Below are 11581 nucleotides of genomic sequence, written 5' to 3' on the forward strand. Positions count from 1 at the left end.
CATGCTGGGTAGAGTGGAGGGACAGAGCAGGAGGGGAAGACCCTCTATGAGGTGGATTGATTCAGTGACTGGGGTACTCGGGATGGGTTTGTCAGAGGCAATGATATTGGCACAGGATAGAGCAGGGTTTAGGGCTGTTGTACATAGGGTCGCTATGAGTCGCAAGCGACTCGACGGCACATAACAACAACAAACAACAACAATGAAGGTAAGTGTATCAGAGACAATGAGATTGGCTCAGGATAGATGAGGGTTCAAAGCTATTGTGCATAGGATATCTATGAGTGGTAGTAGACTTGCTGATGCATAGCTACAACTGGGCGTCTACAAGAAAAAGAGAGACAATCCCTTTAAAAAATGGGCAAAAGACATGGAAAGACTTTTCACATTCAGATGGCCAACAGGCACATGAAAAAATGCCCAACATCACTGGCAGTAAGAGATGTGTAAATCAAGAGCACAATGAGATACCATCTCACTCCAGTAGCAGTGACAAAGTTTAGCAGTACAGCAAGCAATAAATATTGGAGAGCATGTGGAAAGGTAGGAACTCTCATACCCTGTTATTGGAATTTTAAAATAGTACAACCATTCTACAAGGCAATTTGATATTTCCTCAAAAAGCTAAACAGTAAAAGCCTGTATGACCCAGCTATTCCACTACCAGAAATATATCCTCCAAGGAAATTAGAATTGAGTCGCCAGTGGAGATTTGTACACCAATGTTCTTTGCAGCATTATTCATCATTGCAAGAACATGGAAACAGCCCAAATGTCCAACCACAACTGAATAGATTGGAAAAAATGTGATACATTCACACCATGGAATACCATGAAGTATTCAGGAGCAATGATTCGAAAAAATTTTACATAACTTGGGAGACTGGAGAGCATTTTACTGAGTGAACTCAGTCTCATAAGGACAAATACTGCATAAGACCATTATTGTAAAAATAGAAGGATAACTAGTAAAACATGCATGGAGTTCCAAGGGGGGAAAGGGTGAGAGCTGAGGGGTGAGGATGGATAGGAGCAAAATCATAGGGTTGTACAATTTGGTGGGTGGAGGAGGGAAGGGGTAAAGGAAATGAGAAAGATCCAGTGGGAACTCAAAAGACAGGATAATCCAGTGGTGATTAATTTTATAAAATATAATGAAAGGGAATGATTGTATGAAACAATGTGAATGAAGAATGGTGTGAAATATAATTTATATGAACTCTGTAAGAAAACAAATATAAAATAAAAATTAAAAACAAAAAGAAAGAAAAACAATGATACAACCTCTATAGTAAGCAGATTGATATTTCTTCAAAATGCTGAACATTAGTCACGTATTCCACTGATAGGAATATAAAATCAGAACTGTAACACAAATGGGAATATGTTCAAATCAGCCTTATTCACAATAACATGAAAATGAAAACAGCCCAAATGCCAATCAACAAATGAATGGATTGAGATATTTGGCTTCATTCACAGAATGGAGAATTATGAAGCACAAAGGAACAATTTAGCAAAGTACTATATAACATCAAGAGAGTATTTATGTTGAGTGCAATAATGAGTACATTAGCACAGACACTGTATAAGGCCACAACTGTGAAAATAGAAGGATAAGAGTAAGCTATAAGATGCAAATATGTTTGAAAGGGGAAAGAGAGAATAGGAGACAGAAAAATGGGAAGGGGAAAATTCATGGTGTAAAAGAATAGAAAAGGTTCAAAAAGACCTTAAACGTGTGGTGATAATAAACACAGATCAATATTAATTAATTATATAACACACAATTTATATGAATGATTGTATAAACCACAATGTGCATTATTTAAACACAATATATGAATGATTGTATACAAACCAATACAGCATTCATTTACTATTTTATCTTAGTCATTTAGTGCTGCTATGCCAGAGATACCACAATTTGAAGTCCTTAAAAAACAGAAATGTATTATCTTACAGTATAGAAGGTTAGAAGCCCAAATTCAGGATACAAGCTCTAGAGTTGTAGAGGAAAGTCCTTTTTACTTTCAGCAACTATAGGCCCAACGTTCCCTGGAGATTTCTATGTGTCCTGACCTTCCCCAATGTCAAGAAATCAGATCCTGAGTCCATAACCAAAAACTCACTGTACTGTTGGCCAAGATTTGCACTGCCAACCCAGAGGCATATGGTTTCAATCCACCAGTTGTCCCACTGAAGAAAGATAGCCAATCTTTTTTCCGTGCTTTTTATTGCCTCTAAAAGCACACTGGAGGGTTAGCTGTTAGTGGATTCCAACTAACAACATACATACATAACCTAAATAACAGCAACAACAACAGAGGTCCCCTTTGTTGTTGTTGATTGTCTTCAAGTCGAGCATGACTCATGTTGTTATTATGTGTCATCGGGTCGCTTGCGACTCAGAGCGACCCTATGTACAAGAGCCCTAAACACCACTCTATCCTGTGCCAACCTCACCGTCTCAAACACACCCATTCCCACCACTCCACTCACAGAATCGATCCATCTCATCGAGGGTCTTCCTCTCCTGCGCCGTTCTTCCACTCTCCCAAACATGATGTCCCTCTCCAAGGACCAGTCCCTCCTTCCAACATGCCCAATATACGTCAGATGAAGCCTCAGAATCCTTGACTCCAAGAAACATTCCGGTTTCACCCTCTCCAGGACAAACCTGTTTGTTTTCCTCGCAGTCCATGGCATATTCAGCACTCTTCTCCAGCACCACAGCTCAAAGGCACCAATTCATTTTCTATCATCCCTATTCACCGTCCAACTCTCTGATGCATAACACGTAATTGCAAAGTCTATAGCCTGGATCAGGGTACACCTTAGTCTCTAACCTGATGTTGTTGCTCTTTCACATAGCGATCCTATAAACAAAAGGCCAGAAGCCCCTCTACAACTATTGACATTTATCAAAGTTCATAGAGTTTCCAGAAGCATGTCATTTAGGAAGTGGACACCACTTTTGCTTCCAAACCCTTTTAGGCACAATTTATTTTTCTTATCTCTCCAGCGAGATCAATGGACCTAGGCTAAGGAAGCATCCCTTAAGCATCCCTTAACATTTAATTAAGTCTGTAATGGGATTGGGGCAGTTTGCATTCCACTCTTTAATCCTGCTACAATTATTTGGTTTAATATCTGTTGGGGCATGACTACATAGTTTCCAAATTATACATCATTGGTTGTCATGTATCTTAGAATTGGAACTGACCCATAGCTGACCTCCCACCAGATTCTCAGAGGTAGTTAGTGAAATGGGAGGAGATTGCCTATCCTTTTCCTGAGGAGCAGCTGGTGGCCTCGAATGGCATGCCATTGGGATTGCAGCAAATCTTCAAACCATGACACACTGCATAATGCAGATGTAACTAGACAATATTATGCTAAGCAAAATAAGGCAGTGACAAAAGAACAAATACTGCATAAAGAACACTCTTAAAAAAAGTAAGTCTGAAATTTATAAACAGATAAAATACTACTTGTATTGTTAATTAGTTTGCCTTGTAAACTTTCATTGAAATTACAATAAGAAATTAAAAACAAAGAAATGTTCTTTAATGGCTTTACCAGGGATAGAAGGGAAGGGAGAACAGTGGTAAGGTGTTGCACTGCAACCCAAAGAGGCAAGTGGCTTGAATTGAAGGGCAACAACTGTGTGAGATGTGCAATTAACTGTCTCTGAACACCCACTCTGGGGTGGGGGTGGGGGGAGTCCATTAACAGCCAGTTCTAACTTGATGGCACATAACAACATATAATGCACAGCTCTGGTGGCACAGTCTGAAGTGAATTGCTCTGCTAATCTAGAGGCAACACACCTCTGGAGATTTGAATTCATCAGTGTTTCTGAGGAAAAAAAGATGGACAATCTCCTCCAGTGCGATTTACAGTTTCTGTAAAACTTAGTATAGGGTTAGCTGTGGATTAGTTCAGACTCAACAGCAATGAGTGAGTGAGTGAGATAATAGATACTCATTAAGTTGACTAAAAAGGGTTTTCAGCACAATTAATATGGAATAGGAAGACGCAAAAGGAAGAGAGATGCATAAGAATTACAGACAACAAAGGTAAATACCATATTATTACATTCACAATCTTGTATTATCAGTAATAACACATATTGCATAAGCAGACAAGCAAGACAAATAGATATGGGTTGGTGAATGAGGCTACAACCACAATCATCTATAGCTTTGGCAGAGATCTTTATATATGTCATAAATAGATCCGTAAATTAATCAGTGGCCACAGATATTTGGTTTTTTAGAGAAATTCAAGTAACACATTATGCAAACCAGGTGCAAAATATCTCTTTAAAGTGCTAAAAAGCAAGATTTCACTTTAAAGACAAAATACATGAATTACTGCATGAGAGATCAATACTTGATAATAAATAATAAATAAATGAACAAACAAATGGAGAGCGGATGTCAATTACAATGAACCTTACTATGGAAAAATATTGAGTTCAATTCTATAGTAACAAATAGGAAGGTATAGGTAAAGTGAAGAAATTCTTAGAAGCATAGAAGCTACCCAAATTGACTCAAAGGAAAAAGAACAAATTAATGGACCTAGCAAAATACTGGAAAGAGGCACATGACCAGGAAGGATGGGTCCTTGGAGAAGGACATCATGCTTAGAAGGGTGAAGGGACAGCACAGGAGAGGAAGACTCCTGATGGCATGGCTTGATATTGTAACTGGGGCAATAGAGGTAGGTGTGTTGGAGTCAATGAGACTGGCTCAGGACAGGGCAGCCTTCAGAGCTGTGGTACATAAGGTCACTGTAAGTTGAAGGCGACTTGACTGCACATTACAACAACAACAGTGTTCTCTTGCTCTGTTCACACAACAGTTTCTTGGTCTAGGTATAGATTTCACTTGAGCACAGTGGGACTCCTATTCTTAATGGAGCACAGTGGGACTCCTATTCTTAATGTTAACCATAATTTGTTATGATCCACAGAGCCTTTGCATAGTCAATAAAGCATGAGATTCTGGTGGTATTCTCTGCTTTCAGCCAGGATCTGTCTGATATCAGCAATGATGGCCCTGGTACCACGGCCTCTTCTAAATCCAAAGAAGAGTAAATTGAAGATTTTTACCAAATTTTACAGTCTGAAATTGGCCAGACATGCAATCAAAATACATTAAAGATAATTGGTGCAAAAGTTGGAAACAATAAAGAAGGAATGAGAATCAGAAAGTACAGATTTGATGACAGAAAAGAGAACTAAAATATGACCTTGAGTCTGTCCCACCCGAATGTAAAAGTCACCTTATGAATAGGTTTGAAGCATTGAACACCAATGATCAAAGGCTACATGAGTTGTGGGATAACATCAATGAAATCATCCATGAAGAAAACAAAAGGTCATTACAAAGACGAAAGAGAAAGATAAAACCAAAATGAATGTCAGAAGAGACTCTGAAAATTGCATGGAGAAGCCAAAAACAAGGGAAGAGATACTGAGTAAAAGCTGAACAGAAGATTTAAAAGAGCATTTGGAGAAGACAAAGCAAAGTATTACAATGGAATGTGCAGAGAGCTGGAAATACATAATGAATATTTGAATGAGTGGATGATCAGACAATGTAGATATTGTCATTAATGTTATGGAACGAAATATGCATTGATGATCAACTGAAAACTCTAATACACTTCGTAAACTTTCGCTGAAATTTTCAACAAATTTATAAAAAACGAACAAAATCCTCCAGTGAAAACAACAAAACATTTTTAATCTGATAGTTTCACTAGAAAATTCGAACCAATATAGCTCAAATTATAAAAAAAGAGGAAATGGAAAGACTATTTCCTCATTCATTCTAAAAAGCAAATATACACCAAAGGAAAAACTAGATAAAAATACCACAAAGACTTAAAAAACCCACTCTATCAATGTAGATGCAAAAATTCTCAACAGAATACTGGTGAGCAGAATCCAAACTTTTATTTAATAGAGTCATACACAATGACAAAATGGGATTTATGTCAGGAATTCATGGATGGCCCACTGTTAGAAAATCAATTAATAATATGCGACATCAAAAGAACAAAGGAAAAGAGCTACAGTATCTTCTCCTTGAATACATGAAGATATGATAAAATCCAACATTCATTTTAAATGACAATCCTAAATAAGTTTAAAATAGAAGAGAAATTGGCAATATTAATGAGGGCAGAAAACCCCCATACCAATATCATACTTAATGAAGAAAGTTTGGGAGCTGAAATTTCCCTTGAAACAGGAGGCAAGGGTGTGTTTTCACAATTCATATTCAGTACTGTATTAGAACTCACAACCAGATCAATAAGACAAAGAATAAGCATCTAGATTGAAAAGGAAATAAAATGAGTTATTTTCCATTCCATTTTTTACATGAGACATTTTTTGTATATTAAAAATACCAAAGAATCCACATGAAGAATTTCTAAATACTAAATACAAATTTGAAGAATATGAGATCACAAATGAAAATTTATTTGATTTCTGTACATCTGAAATGACAGATAAAACAAACAATTCCATTCACAATATGTTGGAATGAGAATGTTATGTACGATTCAGTTGGCTACGACTCTGCCACTCTATAAACAATAGCTCTGAATCTAGCCTTATTCTGAGCCAAGCTCAAATATCTAAATATCTAGTAATAACTATAGCCAGAGTTGTAAAGTAATTTTACAATGAGAATTGTAATGATAGAGATGAAAAAATAACAAGTAAATGGAAAGATGTTTTGTGTTCTTCAGTTAGAAGACTTAATATTGTTATGACATCAATACTACACAAAGCTATAGATTCAAGGCAATTCTAATAAAAATTCCAACAGTCTTCTTTACAGAAATAGAAAAACTCAAACCAAACAACTTATTTTCAATTTAGTGTGGGCTAATAAAAAAAAACAACCCTGAATAACTAAAGAAATGCTGAAAAAGAACAAAGTAGGTGGACTCATATTTCCTAATTTTAGAGCATTTTATATAGTTACATAATCAAAGAGAGCTATTGTGGCGTAGTCCATATAGAGTTGTTCTAATAACCCAGAGGCCATACCTTTCTGGTAGTTCAAACTCGAGTGGATCTACAGTAGAAAGATGGACAATGTCTTCCAATACAATTTACAGTCTTGTATATTCATTGGAGGATCAGCTGTGAATAGGCTCTTACTTGACAGCAGTGAAAGAATTCAATATTGAAATCCCACCCAGAAAGTGGAGCAAGAAAAGGAAACCAAAGGCATCCAAATTGGTAAAGAGGAAGTAAAATTATGTATACTTGCATATGATATGATCACATACATAGAAAATATTCAAGACTCCGCAAGAACATTACCAAATTGAATAGACTGAGTCACCAAAATTGTAGGGTATAAGATCAATATAAAAAAGTCAGTTTGATTTATCTAAAGTAACTCAACAATATTATAACAAGATAGACCATTAGTACAGAATTTAGAGTCCAGTAATAAATTCATATAACTGATTTTTGCAAGAGTCTTATGAGTTGAGTTAAAGTTTGCAGAGCAAATGGGGTTTTCATTAAACAATTCATATACATTGTTTAACATATTTCATTGTGTATAGGTAACACAGTGTGTTTATCCACTCATCCATTGATGGGCATTTGGCTTGCTCTCACCTTTTTGCTATTGAAAATAGCTCTGTGAAGGGTGTGCACAGTTATTCATGTCACTCATGGCTCTTGTTTCTGTAAGATATATCCTGTCATAGATGAATTGTGTTCCCCAGAAGTAAGTGTCAAATTAACTGGGTCATGATAATCAGAGGTTTGGTAATTACAGAATGAAATAATGAAGTAAAGTAGTTAGGTACTGATACCTCATGATCACAGCCCTGATCTGATAAAATGGGAGATTTCCTGTGGTGTGGTGTGGTGTGGTCTGCATCATAGTTATAATTTACAAGATATAAAAGAAAAAAGAAACTAGCTGAGAGAGAGACTTCCGTACCACCAGAAATAACTATGTCAAATCTGAACCCTGTTCACTATACGAGATACCACATTTGAAGTGCTTGACCAAAGCTCAGGTTCAGTTTCATGAGGAATTGAAGGAAGATGAGAAATCACTTTTGTTGGAGTTCAAAGAGTCTGTGAGAAAAAGTGAGCAGTGAGCACTGGAAAAATTTAAATAAAAACCCCATCTTTTTTATTTTATATTTGTTTGCATGCATAACTCATATGCATTGTTTTTTGTGTACATTGTGTTTCACGCACGCCTCCATTCACATTGTGTTTCATATAATTATTTTCATACATAGTGTTTTATACAATTAATGACCATTACCCACCAATACTCAGCCTTTTTAGGTCACTACTGGATCTCTCCTAATTCCTGCACCCTATCCCTCTACCCACCAAACACTGTGATCTCAAGATATACCCCCTCCCCACATTCAGACCATCTCCTTTTCCCCACCCACTTTGGACTTTTGTATACCTTTTACTAGAACTCCTTCTATCTTTAAAATAATGACATTTTCAGAATTTGTCCTTATAAGACGGAGTTTGTTCACTCAACATGATATTTTCCAGACTATCCCATGTCATTTTTTCCAAATCATGGATTCTGAGTGCTATATAGTATTTCATCATGTGAATGTCCCACAACTTTTTAATCAGTTCATTTGTTGATGGATGTTATGGATGTTTACATTTTCTTGCTATTATGAATAACACTGCTTATGAGTATTGTTGTACAAATCTTCATTTGTGTCTCAATTCTGTTTTCCTTAGGGTAGCTGAGTAATATGGAATTTCAATATTCAATTTTTGAGAAAATGCAAAACTGCCCTTCAGAATGGTTGTACCAATTCGCAATCCCACTAATAGTGTATGAGAATTCCAATCTCTCCACATCCTCTCCAAAATTTATTGCTTGCTGTCCTATTAAACTTTGCCACTGCTACAGAGGTGAGATGATATCTCATTGTAGTTTACATTTGCATCCCTCTTATTGCCAGTGATTTTGAGAATATCTTCATGTGCCTGTGGGCCCTCCGATTGTCTTCTGTGAAAAGTCTTTCGATGTCTTTTGCCAATTTTGTAATTGGATAACCAGTCTTTTTCTTCTGGAATCTATGTTGTTGTTTTTATCTGCTGTTGAGTCACTCATAGCAACCTCATGTACAATAGCCCTGACCCTGCCCTATCTTGAGCCGATATCACTGTCTCCAACACACTTACCCCTATTACCCCAATTACTGAGTCAATCCATCTCATGCAGGGTCTTCCTTTCCTGTGCTGCCCCTCCACCCATCCAAGCATAAAGTCCTTCCCCAAGGACTTATCCCTCCTGGCAAAATGTGACACAAAATATGTGGAGGCCCTGTAAGACTCTTTATACTTTCATTATGAGACCCTTGTCTGAAATGGATTTGTAAAAGGTTTGGGTTCCCCACTCTACCCCCAGTCAATAGGGTTTTTTTCCACCATATTAGTAAATGGTTTTGGGGTTGTTTTTATACACACACACACACACACACACACACACACACACAAAGGGACTTAATCTTTAGGAGGTCTCATTCACAGATGATATCCTCTCCTGGTAGTGCATTTCTGGCTGTACTTACCAGCCTCTTCATACCATAGACTAGGCCTTCAAAGTTTGGTCTCATTTTGTCTCTTATGATCTTTACAGTTTTACCATTAAAATATGGCTTCATCCGCAGGTTTCTAATCCATCTGGGGGTGATTTTCAATTATGAGGTTATATGTGGATCCTGCAGGTAGAAGTCCATTTTTACCATTTGTTGAAGACCTTGTTGTTTCTCCATTTGATAGGCTTTGTTTCCTTGTCAAACAACAGCTGACCATAAGTAGTAGATGGGTTAATTTCTGGGTTCTTAATTACATCCATTGGACTATGTGTCTGTCGTTGTACCAGTACCATGCTGTTCTGGTTATTACAGGTATATAACAGGTTTGAGATCAGGGAGTGCTTATGCTCTCACTTCATTCTTGCTTTTCAGAAGTGATTTACTTGAGATCTCTTTCCTTGTCAAAGAAACTTGTCAATTGCCTTTTCTATCTACTCAAAAAATAAATTTAGTATCTGTACTGAGATTGCATTGAACAGGTATATTGCTTTGGGAAGGATTGTCATTTTGACTAAATTAAGTCTTCCTAATTACTAAGGACGAGAGAAGAATTGATATCTTTGAGCTGTGGTTCTGGAGAAGAGTTTTGGACATATCATAGACCGCCAAGAAAACAAATAGTGGAGAGTGAGCACTCCCTATTCCCTGTAGGGAGACAAGACTAAGGTGTATCTGGAGTTCTAGATACCTCCATCTGGGGGTTCTTGCCTCCGTGATTCTGGCACCATCTCTGGGTTCAAGGCACAACAAGAGACTTTAGTCTGCAAAACATTGCACACAGGGAAGAATTTCCTTGGCTCCCTGTGACAAAGAGCTGACCCTTGAGCCTCTGCATACAGGCAGGCCAGGCAGGTCTGATCTCCCATCATACCAGAGACAAAGGAGCACACCAAGACACAGGAGAAAAAAAGGTCAGGAGAGGCGAGGACTCTGTGCCAAGAGTGAGCATTCCCCATTGCCTGTGGGGAGACAACACTGAGGAATCTCTGGGGTTGTAGGTATCAACATTGGGAGTCCTTGCATCCACAACTGTGGGACCATACCAAGGACAACAGGACAAGATATTTTAGTACACAGAACATCAGGCAGAGGGAAGGGATTTTTGTAGGTCTCTGGAAGATAGCAGGAGTGGCATCAACTTCATAAACAACATGCCACTGGAAACTCTATGAATGTTGATAAATCTTGATAGTTATAGAAAGGCTTCAGTTATTTTGTTCACAGGTAACTATGAGTTATGCTTGACTCAACGTCAATCAACAACAACACAATAACTGCAAGATAGAGGGGGGGCTGCCTTGAGAACCCCTGGACGCAAGCTGCTTGAGCTAGCAGCCCTGCTCTAATATCCTGCCACTCCAGAAACAAAGGAAGACTTTAAGCTCCAGGTAAAAAGGTGCATACAAAACAGCTTGAGTAGAGCACCTGGTTTCACACCTCTCAGCCACTTCATATATGAAGGGGGCCTATAGAGTTGATGTCAGAGGATTATTTCAAGCTGAGATTCTACAGGGCTGCAGTGCAGAACAGAAGAATGTCAAGGACTTTAAGAAAGGCAAATTTTCCGAAAAGGAGTTATAGTAGAGTGAGTCCCTCACCACATTAAATTGACAACTAACTAATAACATTATAAAGGCAAGAACCACCAAAACTTTCATGGACACAATAGAAATGACCTAACACTTATCAAGAAAAACTTCAAGTAACGTCAAGAACACAAAGGCACCACTCAAAGGTAATAAAGGAGGTCAGAATTGCTTCCACTGTGGAAACCTAGGCCACTTCAGTAGACAGTGTCACAGACGAGAGCCACAGATAGGCAAGGGAGTAGAGAGGAAGCTCCCACTCACTTGCTTTAAGTGTGGTTCTGAAGGACACCTGGCCAAAGTGGCCCACATCAGGTCCTCGTGGCAGACAGGACTGACAGCCCCCAGCT

The sequence above is a fragment of the Elephantulus edwardii genome, unplaced genomic scaffold, assembly GCF_000299155.1.
Source record: "Elephantulus edwardii isolate Elephantulus edwardi_28Jun2011 unplaced genomic scaffold, EleEdw1.0 scaffold00349, whole genome shotgun sequence".
In the NCBI taxonomy this organism is placed as follows: domain Eukaryota; kingdom Metazoa; phylum Chordata; class Mammalia; order Macroscelidea; family Macroscelididae; genus Elephantulus; species Elephantulus edwardii.